An 8,719-nucleotide genomic window follows, 5' to 3' on the forward strand; every position below is an offset into this window, starting at 1 on the left:
ATAAAGTGTAATGTAGTGCAATTGCAGACTGAAATGTGCAAAACGTCCAGCTGAGGTAGTGGGTTTTATGACATAAAAAGTCTAAGCTCTAGGAGTTGTCCTGGAGAAGAAGCTCCTCCTCATTCTCTCTGTGTTCGCCTTCAAGTAACAGAAGTATTTCGCTGAACACAACGGAGAAATGAATCCATTAGTGGAAGGGCTGAGGCCTTTCACCTCTTTCTGGCTTGGTCCAACACCATTTGCTGTAGATAGACTCTAGGTCAGAGAGCTCAGTGCGGATGCTATGCTCACCCCATCACACCACCCTCTGGAGAGCTCGTCTGTCCTGCTTGGTGCTGTTCCCAAACCAGGCTGTGATGCTTCCCGTCAGGATGCTCTGGTGCATGGTGCAGGTGTAGGGTCCTTAGAGAGCAGTCCTTTAAGTGTCTGAGGTGGTAGAGGTGCTGCCGGGCCTTCTTCACTATGGTGTTTATGTGACAGGACCACATGTGTCAGATCCTCCATGATCAAGAGTGAAGGGGATTACTCATATACACTGTAAGTTATTATCTCAGAAAATTAAGACATAACATGCTTTTCATCAAGAAATTGATAAGTGCCATCAAGTTGGTGTTGTCTTTTGGCATCCACTGCGATAGCTATTGTGTTAATCTATCACACTGCATTTCTTTCCATGCTTTGAGCATGTTGCCTGTTTCCAGTGACATAGAAACTAATATTCTTTACACTTAAAAAGGATGAAATGCTAATAATGCAGTGTCATTTGTTTTAAATGTACATAAATTCAGCAGACACTAAAGTGAGGCAGAATCCAGTCTTAGCATACAGTTGAGCAATTGAGGCTTGAAGGTTTCCTGGCAGTTCTATTATTTAAATTTTTCCAATCACCAGCACAGAACCTGAACTACAGATGCACCGGTTACACAACACTAGGAAACCACATTTGTTCAAAGCAGACACTTTGTGGTAGAGGGAAAAAACTCATCATGGCTCCCCATCACTTCTCTGAGTCACTTTGTAAATAGCAGTACCAAGGTGGCTGCCTGCAGCAAAAAAAAGCTTTCTTGAGTATGACTTGGTGATTTGGGTGCAGGTCTTAGTTCATATCCCTGTACATTCACACACATCACTGGAGACTAGTGCTGTACAGCAAACATAACAGCAGTGTCCCAAATACCTCACTCACAGCAGCTCATATCATTACAGCCCTCACGCACAATGCTGGAATCTCACCCACACACATAAACACAGCCCCCCCCCCCCCCCCCCACCCACCCACACACACACAGACTTGATCACTTCATCATCTCTTCCTCAGAACACAAAAACTCTATTGTACATTAGACATTTAAACACTTAACAGTATTGTTGTTTTAAAATTTGGGTCTAATCAACCCTTAAGCAAGGTAAAATGTTATGCATTTATTACATGTGTGTACTCCCTCCTATTCTTTCTATTCTCTGTTTTAATATGCATGATTTGGCAGTTCAGTCTCACTAAACATGGTACCACTACCATCCAACCATTCAGAACACGTGCTCTACCTAGGTGTCCTACCCTAGGCTGCACATGTGCGTGTCTTTAGGGGCATGGTTTTGTGGGAAAATCTGAAGAAAGGGAATGTGTTCCATCACAGTCTCTGCTGGATACTTCTTGAAACATGTCAGAGACTAGGCTTCCAGGTTAAGGATTTCGAGAATGAGGCTACACAAAATATAAAATTCTTAAATATTTCTAGTTATTTCTCTCCCATATCTCTTTGTTCATTAAACAATCTTAGCCTTCCTTCCTTCCTCCCTTCCTCCCTTCCTCCCTCCCTCCCTTTCTTCCTTTTTCTTGCAACATAGGTATATGTTTCCCACCACATCACTTTTATTCGTCTTTATTATTTAATATTTTGTGTGTGGCATCATCAGTGTGGGATCACCTATCACCATAGGATGACTCAATATGTGTAGCTGAAACTCTTCCTATTGGCTACTTTAAAGACCATCACTATACTAAACTAAACTATTTTTTTTTTCTTTTGTACTCCTTGTGCATTTACTAATAGACTGGATCTTTATCTAGAATTAAGTTCTACCCATTTAAACCTAGTGATGCCATTTACTATGCACAAAATCACAGAGCAGAACTGAAGCTGTTTTTCTATCGACATTGAAGGCTCCTAGAAAAGCATGAGTCAGCATCCTTGAAGGTTGTAAGGTACAAAACAGAAGAAATGAAGTTTTGCAGGACCACCACCAGTAAAAAAAAAGAAAAGAAAAAAAGAAAAGATTTTTTAGTATCATGTGCTAGTGCTATATGTCTAGTGGTATCATGTGCATGTTTTGATTTATTGAACTGTGCTGTGTTTTCATCATCATCTGTAGTTGTGGACATGCAGCAGTTGCAGACGTTCAAGTATGAAATGATAAATGTCTGAACAATGACATACTTATAGTCTGAAAGGTTGACAGTCTTTTAGTAGTGATATTTCTGTTATACGGAGTGAATCTGAAAGACTGGGAGATCTTTGCAATGTGGTCTGTGAAGGTTAGCTACTCAAGAGTCTTGAGAAACACACTTATCCTGGTCAAGGTTGGGGTTGATCTAGAGGCAGGTATGAGGTGGAATGTGGGTCATCATGCAAAAACACATTAGAATACTGATTTACCGAGGGGCAATCCACCTACTGGCACGCTTTCTGTGCGTGTCAGATGGACCTTGGAGGTGTGAGGTTTCAGTGCTACCCAACGCACCCCAGTGATGCTCAGATAAAGACTTGATTCGGCTAGAGTTCAATGCATTAATTCATTGTTAATTTTAATGGATTTCTTTCCTCTTGTTTGTGATAGATAAGATGCTCACACAGTTCACAAAGTACCTCTGTATGTGAAGTCCATGGTCTAGTCAGAAACCCGCTGCTGAAAATCTTTACTGCAGAGGTTAAATCATGCCAAGGATATGAGCTACTCCTGAGAGAGAGAGGAAATCAGACCGTATGTGAAAGGGTCCAGTCCAAGTCTGCTGGCACACCTGTAAAAGAGTCTCAGACAGAAAAGCAAACAACCTGAGCTAATGGCCTGGCAGTGGGATGAGAGCGGTGGAATGTTACATTGTGCAGTTAAAGTCAAGACTAATCACCGGGACACACCAGAGTGGAAGTGCATGTGAGGGAAAGATTCTGTGACAAGGTGTCACACTGATAGCTTTTTTTCCCCGTCCCTCATCTCTCTCGCTCTCTCCTCTCTCTCACATCAAGCTGAGAGCTTTAACACTAATGTGACAAAAGAACTGGAAATGTGTAAATGTGTCAGAAATGTGATGCATGACAAGCGTAGATATGTGCTGATTGTAAATACACACAAAAGAACATGTGCACATCTCCATAAAAAAACACGGATCTACATTAAAAGCTTATTATGAACGACCTTTATAATAATTAATGTATTTTTTCGGTCAACCAATTCCTGTATTCCTGCAAAACTAATTGAGATATGCAGTGTTAATGCAGAAGCATAGTGGCTGGGTCGAGGTGTTTGATTCCCGCCTCCTCCCTGTGCTTGGGGGGTTTCCTTACTCTGGTTTCCTCCCCCAGACCAAAGTCATTAAACTGTCTGTAGTGTGTGAATGGGTGTGTGAGTGTGCATTCATGATTGTGTCCTGCAATGGACTGGCACCCCACTGACACCTTGTGCCCTGAAGTCCCTGAAATAGACTCCAGGTTCCCATAATGGGTTTACAAAGGACAAGCATATTGTATTATAACAATTGCATTATAACAATGTAAAAGACCTAAACAGGGGTTTTGAACCATTTTTCCAGTACCCTGGTGTTCCAGTTTTAATTAAAGCAGACTGAATGTTTAAGGTATTATAACTTAAACATATTAATACACCAAACCATTCCAAACGTATTAACACACCAAACCATTCCAAACCTGCGCCCTACCTCCATTGTTTCTGATGTAAGGCTGCACTTTGATATTAAAATGTGAATCTCTGTTGTACTTCATGAGTATTTGGGTTTAAAAGCCAGCATTTGGAACGCAGCACTGTCTGGAACTCGGTATGTCATTATTCATTCAAATGCTTGTGTGAAGCTTTTCCACTGGAAGATGAATCAGTCACTTTACCAAGAACAAAATTTTGCAAGATCATGTCAACAAACAGGGACGATGTTTTTACTTATATCCTCTGCAGCAGTTCCCTGTTAAATAATGGAAGCTATGGATGAAATTGGGTAATCAATCAAACTCTGATTTTATATTGCTTCTGTTTTACTGAAGTTACAATGCCAATACTGACCAAAAACAAACCGCATAAATGAAAAAGGCACTTTAAGACACATTTCACCTCATTAAGGTTGTTGCATGCTGTGCTCTACTCTCAATTGTTACTGAAATTAGACAATATTGCAAGGGGCTTTGGGTAAAAGACTGCTTTTTAACTACAGATAGAAAAACGAGGCACATTACAGCATTATGAGCATTGCAGGCATTTGGGACAGGCATTATCATCATTACAGTAAAAGCACTCACTTCATATACTTGTACTGTCCATGTGAGTTAGTTTATCCAATAAGAACTATGTATAGTAACTGATAGATTTCATGCATCAATGCCTGCTTTCTTAACTATGTAAATATGTAAATAGTTAACCTGTGATTATTAATAACATTTTATTAATAAATGATGAATTATTGTGCTCAATAATTTGTAAATTTCTCTGTTTAGCTGTAGTCCTTTTGCAGTCCCTGGTTCCTTCCTACCAGATAAACAGGCCCTGTGAATGAGTGTGTAAATGTTTGTGTGTATGGTGTCGTGAGATGGTCTGTCCCAGATGATCTGGTGCTCTGAGATGATCCAATCCATGGTGTTGTCTGACTTCTTGTCCAGTGTTCCTGGGATAGGCTCTGGATCCAGCATAATGGCAACCAGGATAAAGCAGTTACTGATGAATGAATGAGTATATATAGGGGCTGAACCGTGGCACAATGAATAGCTTTGCCATTTCACAGTTTCAGGGTCCTCAGTTTGATCCTGTGTTTGGGTTACTGTCCATGTGGAATTTCTGTGCATGTATTCCTGTGTGTTACCTTCCCATCACCAACATGCCAGTATCCTGGCTAAATCAATGGATGAATTGCCCCAAGGTGTGTGTGTGTGCTGCCATGCACTAGACTGGAGTTCCATTAAGGCTTTATTCCCACCTCATGCCCAGTGTTCCTGCTATAGGTTGTGTACCAACGGCCAGTATAAAGTGGTTACTGAAAGTGAAAGAATTATTTAAACAATCAATTATATTTTATATCCGATTTTACACACTTTATATTCACTCCCTCTACTGGTCAAATGCATGAAAAAAGTGCCACAAAAACCCCTGTGTGAATAGAACAGAACTGTCCTTTTAAGGAATCTCGACTTCTTTCATGCTCAGTTCTCTCTCTCTCTCTCTCTCTCTCCCTGTTTCCCCTCCCTTGCTGTGACACTTTCACACTCTCTCCACTGTCCCATGTCCCTCTTTCAGGTCTTTACTTTTTCCCATTTCCTCTCCTTCTCTCATGCAAAGGTATGAAAGTTGGTGAAACAATAGGAACACTGTGGAGAAAGGAGGCAGGAGGTGTGTGTGTGTGTGTGTGTGTGTGGGCATGGGGGACATATTTGATAGAGATAGTAGGGGGCTCCACAGTGTCTCATCAAAGACTGAGCTATTCAGATGAACCCTGAAGCTGTGTGTATGTCTGGGGGGTGGGTCTTTTTGAAGCCTTTGTATGCAAGGCCTGAATATAATCAGACTATACTGTCCTCCTGTTTCCTCCCTTTGAAAGTGACACCATTGTCCCAGCAGAGGGAAACAGTTGTGGGCTGTTCTCTGACCACTCCACAACCCCTGCCCTCTCTGCTGGTGGCACATTAGAAACCAGCATGCTGATCAGAATGGAAATAGTGGGATGGTTGTGGTGAACTGGCTTCCCAGGGACCACTCAGGGCAGATGAGGTCAACTGCCATATGTGCAACACATTAACCAACCAGCCAAGCCACAATCCAATACTAACCCACAACATCACACACAGGTCCCTCAAATAAAATCTTAACTAATACAAAAGCCTGGAGTCTGCTTTACAGTAACAAACAAATTGTGTTACAATAAAAATCACTATTTCTGGGACAAACAAAACAAATCTCCACTAAAGATCTACAAAAAGGCAGGATAAGCCTACGATTTAGAGTCTATCAAGGTGCTATGAATGTAAAATAAATGCAGTTTAATTTTTTATTTCTGTGTACTAGACATATTTACAACATGAGTGATCAAGATCTATGCTGTTTCCATTTAGCTCTGGATTTATTCTGGTACAAAGAAATGTTCAATTCACTTATAGCTGTACCATAAATAGGTTTTCCTTTAAACAACTACAATTTCATTTATAATAATGCTGGTGTTGATGTACTGTACATCCTATACAAAGAGATGCATGATGGAAACATTTCAGTGCCACTAAGATGAGAACTGTATGTGTTTATAAACTGAAGAAATACTATAACTCTGTAGCCCACTGCTGCAGCAGTTTAGTAAATAAATGAATGAAAGTCCCTTACTGTTTAGCATTACTAATAGTAACGGTATTATAGAGACACCAGACAGTATAAAGATGCCACACATTTTTGTGAAGTTGCCCACAAATAAATTAACTTTGCAGTCAGATGTTGAAACTCAGCCTTGTCTAGACTAAGCAGTGACAGCTTTTGTTTTTAAATATGTTCATGTTAATTCATCTTCTATATGATTGATTTCACCAAATGCTACCGTAACACTTTCACTATCTGACCACAAGATGGCGGTCGACGCTACAGTTACAGCAGAAACGGGCTAAATTTTAGGCACCGCAGTGTCATCTGATCACTGTATAGCACCATATAATAATGTGTTTTGCAAATTCCATTCCATTCCATTGTCTGTACCGCTTATCCGATCTATCACCGGGTCACAGGGAGCCTGTGCCTATCTCAGGTGTCATTGGGCATCAAGGCAGGATACACCCTGGACAGAGTGTGTTTTGCAAATATTCTGGGAAGATCTGGGATGGAAGAGTCTGGACTGAATCCCCAAATGGATATTATATAGGGATGTGGTAGCTTAGTGGAAGGTTGTGAGTTTGAATCCCAGGTCCACCAAGCTGCCACAGCTCGGCCCCTGAGCAAGGCCCTTAATTGCTCATATGTATAAAATAAGATCAAATCTAAGTCACTGCCAAATGCTGTGAATGTAAATTCCTAAGTGCATTTATACAGGAAAAATAGGGTCTTAATCTCAGTCACATGAATATAAACAGGTGAGGTAAGGCTGAGTGTAACAAATGCTTTTGCATTATTATACAAAATCAGTAGAGAAGTGGTTCTTATCGTATGTCTGCCAAGAAAGTCAAGTTAAAAAACAAACACATGAAAAAATCTGTGTGTAAAAATTCATATTCCCACGCACGTAGTGTTTAAAGTGTGCAGGGTTAGTGTAACATGTTTAAAGTGTATATACAAATTGTCCTCATGATAGATTTCTCTAACACTTACTTGTTATGCCAGAAACCAACCCATACCTGGAAAAATACATTTAATGTAGATGTTAATGTAGTAAGTAGGTAGCAATATACTTGTAATCTTGTACTTGTGTACACCATTTGGACATATTTGATAATTGTTTTTGTTCAATTAAGCTGGCTGTATAAATGGATGTCGGCCTATTTGCCAGTGTCTGTAAATAAAGCTTCATTATGTCACTGTCCTTAGCTGATCACACTGCCTGTAATTCAGCAGAGAAACAAATGAAACAAGCAAGAAAACAGACAAAGTGAACCACATTTTGACATTAAATAGACGCTGACCACAATATACACAATACATAATAAAGTCATTATCAAGCACACACACTAAACAATGAAAAGATTCTAATGGGTACCGGTCCAATGATAAGGAATAGTAAGCTTGCTAATATTTCTTGTAAGAGTGTATACTTTTTTTGTCAAGGTCACAGTCAAAATTTACCCCCACAAATCACCCTCCAAATCAATGTGTCATTCATTATAAAATAATCCACTTTCATCAAGACTTACAAAATGCTGACTTACAATATCACCATCAGTCAGTGTGTAATCTCAATGAACTAAATGCGAACACTTCAGAGAAGTTTGGCTTTGAAAAATCAAGTGCTACTGAGACACTGCACAGGAAAACAGACAGTAGGATCCAGGAGAAAGATACCAGAGCCTCCTCTTCGCCTCGTCAGGCCATTAATGTAAATCAAGGCAAATCTGACAGTTCTGGCGTTAGTTAAAACGAAGCTGTAATTGAATCACCAGCCAGGCCAGATGTTCGCAGATGTCGATCGACTTGCAATTTTCGCTTTACAGCTGCACTTAAAAGCCTTCCACATCTGTTAAACTATTACAGAAAGAATGCATATCAGGGAACAATATCTGAATTAAAGAGCCGTGCTGGATGAGGAAAATAAGACAGTTGGTCTGTCTGCTCTCACGCAGCGCATAAAGCGACTTATTAAATTGTCGCTCTGCGGTAGTGATTATGGACCTTTTAAATTAGCCTCAAATAGGGAAAAGTTGCTCAAATACACATCAATCATCCTGTCAGGATCCCTCACTGCCCCCTGGTCGCTCATTGGCTAGTTCTCTGACACGTCATCAGAGGATGGTCTTCAAAAGCGTCTATTACTCGCTCCTTG

Source organism: Hemibagrus wyckioides, linkage group LG28 (assembly GCF_019097595.1).
Source record: "Hemibagrus wyckioides isolate EC202008001 linkage group LG28, SWU_Hwy_1.0, whole genome shotgun sequence".
In the NCBI taxonomy this organism is placed as follows: Eukaryota; Metazoa; Chordata; class Actinopteri; order Siluriformes; family Bagridae; genus Hemibagrus; species Hemibagrus wyckioides.